Genomic DNA, 12,999 nt, shown 5'->3' on the forward strand with positions numbered 1-12,999 from the left:
TGAATCAGATGCCTCTAGTTTTGCCGACTCAATCCATGTCCCTTTGCAATGTTCTGCTTCCACCCACACTATGAAATGTGCCACTAACTTATAGAATCATGGAATGGTTACAGCACGGAAGGCCATTCGGCCCGTCGAGCCCGTGCCGACTCTCAGCGAGTCCCACTCCCCCGCCCTTTCCCTGCAATTGTTTTTCCTTCAGACACTGATCCAGCTCCCGTTTGAAAGATAAGATTGAGTCTGCCTCTACCACCCTTTCAAGCCGTGCATTCCAGATCCTAACCACTCGCTGCTAAATGGCCACCTCCTGTTCCTATGTGTAAAGTCTGGGAAACACGAGACAAATTCCTGCCAAACTCACAGCCTTCCTAAATATAGCACCATCACTCTATTCTCATAAAACCAGCTCCTGAAGTACAGGCCAGCTGTGTACGTTAAAGCTCTGGTTATGTTCCGAACATTGCTGTAGTGTTTCCGTAATGTAGTGGTCATTAGACTCACCTCACACGCGAAATGTCCCTGGTTCAAAACTGCGCGGAAACATTTTGAAAACATGTTCAATTAAATATTTGAAGAAATGGATTTATTCATATTAGTGGTTCAATATTAACAAAAAACAATGTCCCACAACCTTGTTAAATTTTCTGATATCTCTGTTCAGTTCTGTATACACTCAAACTGAATGCTCATAAAAATATTGGAGTGGGAACTCACTGGATAACAGCACATCTGGCAATGTTTGTGGAACATATTCACGCAGCCAAAACGCACAATGACAAGCTGGAATCGTGCAGCACCGAATCCTCGGGGAAAAACAGTTAAATGCTTCGTCCCTGGGTGGGCTCGAACCACCAACCTTTCAGTTAACAGCCGAACACGCTGACCCATTGCGCCACAGAGACTTACACAATTACACGCTACAAGACATCCCAAACCAGGGTGTCAGTCAGTTAAAGCTTCAGATTGCTCTGACCGGGATGGAACTTGTCCACTCTCAGTTGTACTTTTCCCAAGTAAAGGGTGGGACATTCATTGTAGATGTGTGGAAGCAGTCTGGTCCCGCACACTGTAGACACTTCCATGTCACCACCAACCAGCTCTCCCACAACCGGTGTGATCTACCTTCCAGCCTTCCAGTGCCTTGTCTGTGACGAAGTATTCTGATTGTCCCGAAGCCGGTATTAGGTATTAATTCCTTTTCAGCTCCTGACTGCGGATATTGCTGTGATTAAATGCGAACACAATGCTAACAGGGACAGTTCAATTCACAGTTTCTTTGCTTGGTGAAATTTCAAAGATTGAAAGCGACGCACATCAACCCCAAACCTCGTCACCTGCTCGCTAACTCGACAAAACTTTGCATTTTCTTTCCATGCCAAGCATTTTACATTAATACATTGCAATGCCAACGCACTTTTTACCTGGCAAGACTGAAGTACAAGCTGTGATGAACAGTGTGAAACAGAAACAGCTACTTGTAAAACCATAGCCTCGATGGCATCTGTGTGAATTGTTCTGCATCGATAATTAGCAGAGAGCAAAGAGGAAACTGATGGTGTGGATGAGAAAAGGCCGAGACAAAGTGTACTGTTGGGGATGATTTTGTTGTTTTTGAGAATTGTTTCAAAGATTTTACTGTGGTTGGTTCCATAGTGTAATGGTGAGCACTCTGGGATCTGAGTTCAAATCTCGGTGGAACCTGATTCCTTGTTGTCCCAGCTGCTGAAAATTTGGGACAAACAAGTGAAAGACACCTGGTGCTGGTGGGCAGTTTTGTTGCCTTTGTCATTGATGCTTGATCTACAAGTCTAGTTATCAAATCGTGTGCTCAACCATCAGTTACCTGTTACAAAATGTTGTAAACGGCTGTCTTGCTCTTTTTGCTTCGTTGCTTTTAACCTCGAATTACCCGCACACATTCAGTTGTAGTAAAGGCAGGATCAGGTCTTTTATTTAAACATTCATACCAAACAAACCAAGTATGAAAGTTACTGAGAACACTTCACAAAGGCAGCTTGCTTCGATTTCCGTGGCTGCTTGAGACACACACCTTCCGAATGTCCAGTGTCTCTGGTGTCTGCGTGTGTGAGTCTCATCTTTATACTCTTATTTCTTTGCATTTAGACAACCATGGCTAACTGCTTTGTGAATTGTTTAACATATAGACTTAATATTGCTTGTTTAACCTGCAGATGTCATTAAATAGTAACAAAGGTACAATCAAATATTTAACACACAGACAATGACCAGTTACTCATTTCAATGGCTGAAGGCACCACATTGTCGAACAGTCTCTTTCGATCCAAACTTCAATCTTCCTGTTTTTTAATTCAAACTTCAGACTGCGTGCTGAAGCAAAGAGTTCAGCAATGCGGGACTGTGCTCCCACATTCCCCCACTTCTTCTCCTCGCCTCTCTGCAGGTCTTATCTGGGTAACATACATTTGCATGGTGGCTCGAGCTCGTTCAACAGCATTGTCAGTTGCAGTCCTTGTTTTCCAACACGACATCCGCAGTAAATCAAAATGACCAGCACGACCAGCTGAACCAGCACCAGCATAAGGACAGGGTGTATCATTGTGTTCATCACACCTGTTGCCGTCAGGCTCCATCCCAACAATGACTCCAGCCAGCTTACATGTCCAATCTGGTCCAAAGTTGTGTGAACGTTCTCGATTTCCGCAGTGTGATGGTTAATGTCCACAACGATTGCTTGATTCAAACTCTGTAGCTCTTGAAATGTTGTATTCCATTTCTGTATTTCCTTCTTCCAAATAGCAGCACGCTTCGGGTCAAAGTAGGGTTCTTGTAGATTCAGATTCTCAGGATGCTATTTTAAAGTCCGTTGGTCTGTGATCACCATATCAATTTTTACTTAAAAGTCAATTTTCAATTTTTGATGTTTCCAACTGAATTCCATGCTGTTTACATTCAGAAATGTAAACTCACAATCGGTGTCTTCGACTAAGTCTGTTACCCTCTGCACAGGTTTTAACAATTTCCTCTGCTTTGTGGGAGAAGTGTAACAACATACAGTAAAGGATGACGGAAATGCTGAATAGTCAGTCGAGAGACCCAGTCCTTCTCTCAGTTCACCCTTCGGAACTGCTGTAATTCACTCTCTCGACATTTGCAACGATCCAACTTCTATTTCGCATCCTTTAAGATCATGTTTGTAACTCCCACATTTGAGCTTTTCACTGAACATCTCATCAGTTCTGAGACAGCCCATTCCTGCAGAAACTTTAAATGTTTCTGAACAAGCTTCTCCCACTGCTTTCATCTCTGACTGTTCAGTAACTGCTCCTCGTGTATCTGGGGTGTTGGGGAACTGTCTCTGAAGAGGGGCATCCCCTTCCTCCAGGAGCACCTTCATTTGTCCAGCTGACCCTGTGTCCATTTCCCGCTGCCCTTCCACACAAGCCTCGATAAGGATATGGCCACCCCTATCCTGAAGTAAGGGTCCTAAAGGAACGACATGTGTGGTTGAGGCGCGGCATCCCTATCGGGATCCTCCCTCACCTGCGGAATCTACCCCCGACCTCAGCAACTGAACCGAGGTATCATTCCTGTCTGTGTCTCCAGCTTCTCTTTCCTGATTCTTCAACTTTTCTTTTAACTTTTCTAATTCTTTAGCCAGTCTCTCCCTGTCCTCTATCAACTGACGGCCACCACCCGGTCCTGCTCCTTTTATGTGATTCCTCGCGGGATTCATCCACTCAGGCCCTTCTGCCTTCCATCGCTGTAACCCCTGTCTCACTTCCATGACTGAAATTTCTGCAGCTCCCTGATACAAGCTTTCTACCCTTGCCAACCATTTATCAAAACATTCGTGCCCACCCCAGGCATCTACTTCCAGAACTACTGACGGGTAAGGAGAGTCAAAATGATCTCTCTATGTGTGCCATCCCCGTAATGACTGATATCAATCCAATTACTTCCCAAACTTTTACACAACTGGAATATACATTCCCCAGCTTCCCTGGGTCCTTCCCCTGGTAATAATGCAAGCCGCTTTATTAACTGTGGCCCTGACTGAGTAACAAAGATTGCAGCTATTATTCTACCAAGCATGAGACCTGGAAGTTGTTTCTAAACCTACTACATTTCCCCGGTGATTCCCTAAAGCTCACAGAACCATGTGAACCCTCGGTTTATCTGATATGTTCCCAGACTGTCACCATCCCAGAATATTACACCACCACTGGGCAAACTTATTAAGATCCTGAAGGTGTGCGGGTCCCACTTCACTAAGGATAGCTCTCATGTCGTGTAACTTTACCCCTCCTCGCTCATACCAGGTATCCCCATAGAAACATAGAAACATAGAAAATAGGTGCAGGAGCAGGCCATTCAGCCCTTCTAGCCTGCACCGCCATTCAATGAGTTCATGGCTGAACATGAAACTTCAGTACCCCCTTCCTGCTTTCTCGCCATAACCCTTGATCCCCCGAGTAGTAAGGACTTCATCTAACTCCCTTTTGAATATATTTAGTGAATTGGCCTCAACTACTTTTTGTGGTAGAGAATTCCACAGGTTCACCACTCTCTGGGTGAAGAAGTTTCTCCTCATCTCGGTCCTAAATGGCTTACCCCTTATCCTCAGACTGTGACCCCTGGTTCTGGACTTCCCCAACATTGGGAACATTTTTTCTGCATCTAACCTGTCTAAACCCGTCAGAATTTTAAACGTTTCTATGAGGTCCCCTCTCATTCTTCTGAACTCCAGTGAATACAATCCCAATTGATCCAATCTTTCTTGATAGGTCAGTCCCGCCATCCCGGGAATCAGTCTGGTGAACCTTCGCTGCACTCCCTCAATAGCAAGAATGTCCTTCCTCAAGTTAGGAGACCAAAACTGTACACAATACTCCAGGTGTGGCCTCACCAAGGCCCTGTACAACTGTAGCAACACCTCCCTGCCCCTGTATTCAAATCCCCTCGCTATGAAGGCCAACATGCCATTTGCTTTCTTAACCGCCTGCTGTACCTGCATGCCAACCTTCAATGACTGATGTACCATGACACCCAGGTCTCGTTGCACCTTCCCTTTTCCTAATCTGTCACCATTCAGATAATAGTCTGTCTCTCTGTTTTTACCACCAAAGTGGATAACCTCACATTTATCCACATTATACTTCATCTGCCATGCATTTGCCCACTCACCTAACCTATCCAAGTCACTCTGCAGCCTAATAGCATCCTCCTCGCAGCTCACACTGCCACCCAACTTAGTATCATCCGCAAATTTGGAGATACTGCATTTAATCCCCTCGTCTAAATCATTAATGTACAATGTAAACAGCTGGGGCCCCAGCACAGAACCTTGCGGCACTCCACTAGTCACTGCCTGCCATTCTGAAAAGTACCCGTTTACTCTTACTCTTTGCTTCCTGTCTGACAACCAGTTCTCAATCCACGTCAGCACACTACCCCCAAAACCACTTAAGGTCGTGTTCCCTTCACGAGCTCCACAGGGAGTAGAGGAATCATGATCCTGCTCTCGCCTTGTCCGCTCGAGCGTGCTTCCCCCACTCTCCACATTACCGGAAGGTCGTGTGTAATGTTGTGGGGTGTTAAGCGTCTGAGTAACCGAAGAGGCAGCTAACTGCTCCGCCTCCGATCCTAACGTTGCCACGTGAACCACACGGGTTCGAGGCTCCGAAGTCAGAGAAGACAAAGGAGCTGGGGATGGGAACGGTGGGCATTCTCCCTGTCCCTTCATCCCCTTTTCAACTCTCAGACCCGGGGAATCCTCCGAATACCACCCGGCTTTATCAATTGTTGTCTCCGTGGGCAACCTAATACCACCATCTGCTGCAGCTTAGATATTCCTTTCTCTCGATCTTGTTTACACTTCTGTTCATTAGCAAGACGCTGATCCAGTGTCAGAACAGTCCTGGCTTCCCCCAGTGCCTGAAATCGCCAATTCTCTACTTCTTTACTCACTGCTGTTAGCTGCTCTCTGAGTTCTGAGACTTCCCTATCTCGAGCCTCAGCCTCTTCTCCTAACGTTTGAATCCCCAGCATGAGACACTGCAACACTCATGCTTTTCTCTTTTTATCACTTTTTAACACAAACACTTTAATCTTTTTTAAATGGACATTCTCCACGAAGGACTGCCGTGTCTCTCTCCATCCTCCTGTCATTGTTTCCTGTATTATCCCATAAGTTCCCCTTTCGACTCAATCCATTCATTAAGAAATGACTGGAGCTCAACTGAAATATTCCCTGAGCCTCCCATTACTAACTGAAGATCCCTTTAATCACGACAACTAAGAGAATGCTCACTCCTCGAACTGATGTGTGGGAAACACTTCTTCCAACAACTCAGCCAACTTTCTGCTTCACGTCAGGGGCTTTGAATAAGCCAACGAACTTTTGAAAATCATGTCGTGGTCACCAAAATGTTGTAAACAGCTGTCTTGCTCTTTTCGCTTCGTTGCTTTTAACGTCGAATTACCCGCACACACTCCGTTGTAGTAAAGGCAGGATCGGGTCTTTTATTTAAACATTCATACTAAACAAACCAAGTATGAAAGTTACTGAGAACACTTCACAAAGGCAGCTTGCTTCGATTTCCGTGGCTGCTTGAGACACACACCTGTGTCTCTGGTGTCTGTGTCTTAACAGTCCATAAATGTCTCATCTTTATACTGAAAAAGCCTTTGAACTCTTATTCTTTGCATTTATACAATCCTGACTAACTGTTTTCTGAATCTTTTAACAGACAGACTTAATTTTGCTTGTTTAACTTACAGATGTCATTAAATAGTAACAAGGTTACACTCAAATACTTAACATACAGACATCATCAAATTGTTTCGTCCTGAGTTTCCATTATTCCCACCATAACAAGGTACCCAAATATTTAACATCCAGACAATGACCAGTTACTCATCTCACTGGCTGGAAGGCACCACATTGTCTAACAGTCTCTTTAACATCCACATTTCAATCTTCCTGTTATTTAATCCAAACTTCAGACTGCATGCTGAAGCAAAGAGTTCAGCAATGCGGGACTGTGCTAACACAGAGCACAGGATTTGACAACTAGACTTGTAGATCAAGCATCAATGACAAAGGCAACAAAACTGCCCACCAGCATCAGGTGTCTCTCACTTGTTTGTCCCAAATTTTTAGCAGCTGCGACAGCAAGCATTCAGTTTCCACCGAGATTTAAACTCAGATCGCTGGATTCATGTCCAGAGTGCTCACCATTACACCATGGAACCAACGATGCCAAATTCTTTGAAACATTACTCAAAAACAAGATCATCTCCAACATTATACTTTGGCTCGGTCTTTTCTCATCCACACCGTCAGTTTACCCTCTTTACGCTCTGCTAATTATTGATGCAGAGCAATTCACACAGATACAGTCGAGGCTATGGGTTCTCAAGTAGCTGTTTCTGTTTCATACTGTTCATCACAGCTTGTACTTCAGTCTTGCCAGGTAAAAAGTGCGTTGGCATTGCAATGCACAAATGTAAAATACTTGGCATGAAAAGAAAATGCAACTTTTTATTGAGTGCAAAACATGCATTGCCTGCATTTCAAAAAGCGTTCCTTTTATTCATCCTGCTGAATGCATATTACACAGATAATCTCAGCACACGTTGTGCAGGCAAAGGCAGCATTAGACAACAAACTAGTTTCTCCTCCGCTGATTTGTAACAGGTAACTGACGGTTGAGCACACGATTTGACAACGAGACTTGGAGATCAAGCATCAATGACAAAGGCAACAAAATTGCCCACCAGCACCAGGTGTCTTTCACTTGTTTGTCCAAAATTATTAAATTATTGACACTCATTCAGTTATCATTTCTTTAATTATGCAAATGGAGATCATCGGTTAATTAATGATTTTTTTCCGGTGAATGCAGGATAACATTTAACTAAAAGCCCCAACGAGGGGCTCGAACCAGCGAACCAGCGAACCAAAGATTAACAGTTTCATGCTCTCCCAATTGATTGAGCGGGGCTTCTGCCAAATGCGGGTTTTTGTCGCTGATTGCAGACAGGCGCCTGTTGGCTTCGCACCAGATGTTTAAACTTGCTGTCGAGGAACTGCCAGGATCTTCTTGAATGGTGGACCAGGCTCGAGGGGCCGAATGGCCTTCTCTGGCCCCTAATCCTTACATGTTTATCATCTCATGACTATTCTCAGGAGAACAATCTCGCTCCTGAGCATGCATGAGGAGAAAGCTCCAGAAAATATTCCCGCCCGTTGAGCTTTCGCGTGTGAGGCGAACGTGTTCACCGCTACACTGCGGAAACATCTCCACTTTCAGCAGCAGGTCAGACGGAAATGTTCAGCGAGCAGATGAACTGCTGAATCCCACTTTTGAAGAGTTGGTCGAGGTGTCAAACAATGAGTTTCGCTCAATGATTAAAAGCAGAAAGTGTCAGACATTGGATTTGAACCCACTCCTCCACATGCAATTGCAATCCAAACACAGCACCTTTGACCGCTCAGCCATCCTGACTAGGTGTTGTTGTGTTTGGCCCCCTGCAGGTTGATTTTGAACTTTTGTGTCCTGTCACATGAAATAAATGAGGGCAGCAGGCGTATCTCTGCCTGACACCGGGGAAACAGTGAGACAGACCTTGGAGCAAGGGTCTGGTTATTAAGACACAGTAAAGAAAATATTGATTGCGGAATTATCCCAAAGGTCAGGAACCCTGACATGATTTCGATAGCAGTGTCCTCATCTCGAGTGAGATGTGTTACCGTTGCACCACGAGCTGTACACAACGAATATGAGATGTTTATCGATATGAACGTTCCTCAAAATAAGTGCTTTAAAATCCCCGCCCATTCCCACTCGGAGTCAGAAGCAGCGCTCACTTGCCAGTCACCGTCCGTTTTTTTGTTGAGCTTTTGTTTTTATTCCACGGGAAAGCATCATTACTTAACCCAATGCCATCTTTTGCACAATGAAAGAAATGCTGACTGAGGGACAGTCGATACTTCAATCATTTATTTTGTGTTTTGCTTGTTAACTGTTAAACCAGATCCCATTTTACACAATTTTTGTCGGGGGTTGTTTCAAAATCTTCATTGCTGATGACACCAGGAATCTGGGGCAACTTTTGTCAAATTTAACAGCATCAGTTACTCCTTCCGTGCACAGAAAATAGAATCAGTAGTGAAGATAAAATCCCACGGTGCTCATTTTCAGATTCAACATCGTAGGATTTCAAATAAACTGAAAGAATTTTACAGTGAAAAGATTTGGAAGTGTTATATGAATTTTTGTCTTTAATTAAACTTTGTGGCGTCTGACTCCCGTTTATGCCTCTGCTGAATAAGAAAGGAGGGTTTTACTCTGACCAGACTGCACTGCCCCTGATATTTGTGAGCTCATCCTTTATATTCAATGGTTTCTCGCCCTTTGATGGGCTGCAGTGTGGCGGATATCACGTTGGCCTCACACGCGAAAGGTCCCCGGTGGATCCGTTTTCTCTCGCTGAAAGTTATCTATTTATTGAAGTGGAATAAAGAGCAATGAAGGAATAAGGGAGCCCTTTTGCCGGGAGAATAAATAGCAAATAAAAGCAGCAATTGCTGGAAATCTCAGCAGGTCAGGCAGCATTTGCCAGGAGACGAAACTCGCTTCGGATTGTTCCACTGTAGCAACTTTAAACATAATGTTTCCGCGCGGGATTGAACCAAGAACCTTTCACATGCAAAGCGAACGTGATAACCACTACACTACAGAAACCTCTTTGGACAGCTGGCACAACAAAGGGGAGCTGACCAGTGAGCTCCCTCTGTGCTGATCAGGAATGTGTTGGCTCACCTTAAACAATTTCTGTCCCACACTGAAAGTTCTCAATCCTTCTCCTCCGCTGCCCTTTACAGAAATGTCACGGATCACCCAGCCACCGTGTTCACTTTCACATCCTCACAATGGGGCCACAGAGGCTCCTACCGTCTCCCGGCGATCAGCGAACTAAAATTAAACCCGGAACACATATCCAGCAACGGGCAGGAGCAACAAGAGAATCGGTAAGCTCGGTCCGTAACAGAAAGTAATGGGGTGATTCAAGGTCATTACAGCAATTACTAATCGTCTCACAGACCTCAATTATTTTTATTTGACAAATTGATCGAGTATCGTTACCAGGTTAGTGCGCCGGATCTTAACCCCTGGACCACCAGGGAACAGTTATGATACATGTAGATATATTTATATATATTTATATATGAACCTGAATATCAACGGCTAGTTGCCTAGACCTCATGGTGCAACGGTGGTGCATCTAACTTTGAGCGAGAGAAATTAATTTCTACAGTGACACCCATTTCATCTTTTGTTCCCTTTTAAACACTAGAAACTGAGACAGGGGGAATAAATAGAGAAATAAAAGCACAGGGATACAGACAAGAGGAAGAGAGAAGGGGAAATACTGTCCCCACCCAGAACTAATGCAGCAACCCCTCTGCTGCGCTCGGGGTAGCCACCCACAGCCTGGACACACTAACGTCCCAACAGCTCATTGACTGTCGGAGTGGGACCGTGCGGCACTTCAGAAGACAGGTCTAAAAAGCAAAGTCACTGATTCGGATTCGTGTGCTCCTGCTACAAAGAATAGATACACAAAATAAAATGCTTTTATAATGGTTACACTTTATCGCCATTCTTGAAAAGCAGTCGTTTCGTTGGACCAGGGGTATGATTCTCACTGTTAATGGCAATTTGCGAGAGATTCCACGTTTAATACCGAATGAGCCCTTTCAATTTGCATAGAACTTATGCAAACAAGTGTTATGTCTGTAAACCTGTAAATACCTTGTTTATCCACCAGAGGGCTCACCCCCTGGAGTCCCAAGGGGTCCCACAATCCCTTGGGAGCACTTGTATTTAAGGAGGCCTCACAGGCTGGAGAAGCACTCTGGAGACCTGCAATGAAAGACGAAGTTCACAAATTACTTTCAGCTCACAGCATCTGCTCAGACTCTTTATTCATGCACTACAACTGGCGATGAGATACAGATGACGAACCCCACCGCAACGATGTAGAGACCAATGGGCATCCTGGAGAAATTTTCGGAGGGAGATGATTGGGAAACCTTAGTGGAGCGACTCGACCAATACTTCGTGGCCAGCGAGCTGGAAGGAGAAGCGAATGCTGCCAAAGGAAGGGCGATTCACCTCACTGTTTGTGGGGCACCATCTTATGGCCTCATACAAAAGCTGCTTGCTCCAGCGAAACGCACAGAGAAATCGTATGTTGATTTGTGCACACTGGTCCGGGAGCATCTTAACCTGAAGGAAAGCGTTCTGATGGCGAGATTCCGGTTCTACATGTGCAAAAGGTCTGAAGGCAAGGAAGTGGCGAGCTATGTCGTCGAGCAAAGACACCTTGCAGGCATTTGGAATTTGAAGGACATTTGGAGCACATGCTCAGGGACTTCTTTGTACTTGGCATTGGCCATGAAGTAACACTTCGTAAACTAATTTTGACAGTCGAGACCCCACCCTTGAGTAAAGCCATAACGATAGCCCAAGCGTTCATCGCCATCAGTGACAATACCAAAAAATCTCTCAGCACACGAGTGCTGTACAAGTACTGTGAACAAAGTAATGTTGTTTTCAAATCGTTACGTGCAGGGCAGGCCTCACATGCCTGCAGCTGTACGTCTGCAGATGTCTCAGAGTCCACCATCAAGGGTGATGAATGCTACGCCATTAACACCTTGTTGGCACTGCGGGGGTGATCATAGTTTCCATTCATGCCGCTTCAAAGGATACGTTTGCAACAGCTGTGGAACAATGGGACACCTGCAACGAATGTGCAGGCAAGCTGCAAACCCTGCTAATCCTGCAAACCACTATGTTGCAGAGGAGGGCAGATCCACGGCAGATCACAATGAACCAGAGCATCAGACCGAGGAGGTAGAGGTATATGGGGTGCATACATTTACCACAAAGTGCCCCCGATAATGCTGAAGGTTGAATTAAATGGACTCCCGGTGTCAATGGAGCGAGACACGGGCACGAGCCAGTCCATTATGAGCAGAAAGACTTTCGATAAATTGTGGTGCAGCAAGGCCAGTCCTGACTCCCATTCGCACTAACCTGAGAACTTACACAAATGAACTGATTCCCGTAATCGGCAGTGCTACTGTAAAGGTCTCCTACGATGGAGCGATACACAAGTTACCACTCTGGGTGGTACCGGGCGATGGCCCCACGCTGCTCGGCAGGAGCTGGCTGGGGAATATACGCTGGAACTGGAACAACATCCGGGTGCTCTCGCCCGTCGACAACATTTCGTCTGCCCAGGTCTTAAACAAATTCCCCTCGTTGTTCGAACCAGGCATCGTGAAGTTCCAACCACCAAAAGTGCAGATCCACCTAATTCCCGGGGCGCGACCTATCCGTCACAAGGTGAGAGCAGTACCGTACATGATGAGAGAGAGGGTGGAGATCGAGCTGGACAGGCTGCAACGAGAGGGCATCATTTTGCCGATCGAATTCAACGAGCAGACCAGTCTGATTGTTCCAGTCCTCAAGGGAGAGGGCACCGTCAGATTCTGTGGTGATTACAAAGTAATTATCAAATGTTTCTCCCTTCAGGATCAATGCCCACGACCAAAGGCAGACAACCTTTTTGCGACGCTGGCAGAGGAAAGACGTTCACGAAGCTGGACTTGACCTCGGTCTACATGACGCAGGAGCTGGAGGAATCATCGAAGGGCCTCACCTGCATCAACACGCACAAAGGTCTCTTCATTCACAACAGATGACCATTTGGGATTCGATCAGCAGCGGCAATATTTCAGAGAAACATGGAAAGCGTACTGAATTCGCACCAAGCACCGTGGTCTTCCAGGACAACATCTTGCTTACAGATCGCGACACAGATGAGCATCTGCAGAAACTGGAGGAGGTTCTTCGTCGGCTTAATCGCGTGGGGCAAAGGTTAAAATGCTCGAAGTGCGTTGTCCTGGCGCCTGAAGTGGAGTTCCTGGGGAGAAGAATT

The 12,999-nt window shown here is 45.5% G+C and overlaps 2 non-coding genes across 2 annotated transcripts; both read right to left on the bottom strand.

The window, feature by feature from the left end:
• Positions 1-828: 828 nt before the first annotated feature.
• On the bottom strand, positions 829-902 carry trnan-guu (transfer RNA asparagine (anticodon GUU)). The gene has a single exon. It is a non-coding gene; the product is annotated as a tRNA-Asn (tRNA).
• An 8,756-nt stretch (positions 903-9,658) lies between these two features.
• trnaa-ugc (transfer RNA alanine (anticodon UGC)) lies at positions 9,659-9,731 on the bottom strand. The gene has a single exon. It is a non-coding gene; the product is annotated as a tRNA-Ala (tRNA).
• Between the last annotated feature and the right edge of the window lie 3,268 nt (positions 9,732-12,999).

This window comes from Pristiophorus japonicus, unplaced genomic scaffold (assembly GCF_044704955.1).
Source record: "Pristiophorus japonicus isolate sPriJap1 unplaced genomic scaffold, sPriJap1.hap1 HAP1_SCAFFOLD_75, whole genome shotgun sequence".
Classification (NCBI taxonomy): Eukaryota; Metazoa; Chordata; class Chondrichthyes; family Pristiophoridae; genus Pristiophorus; species Pristiophorus japonicus.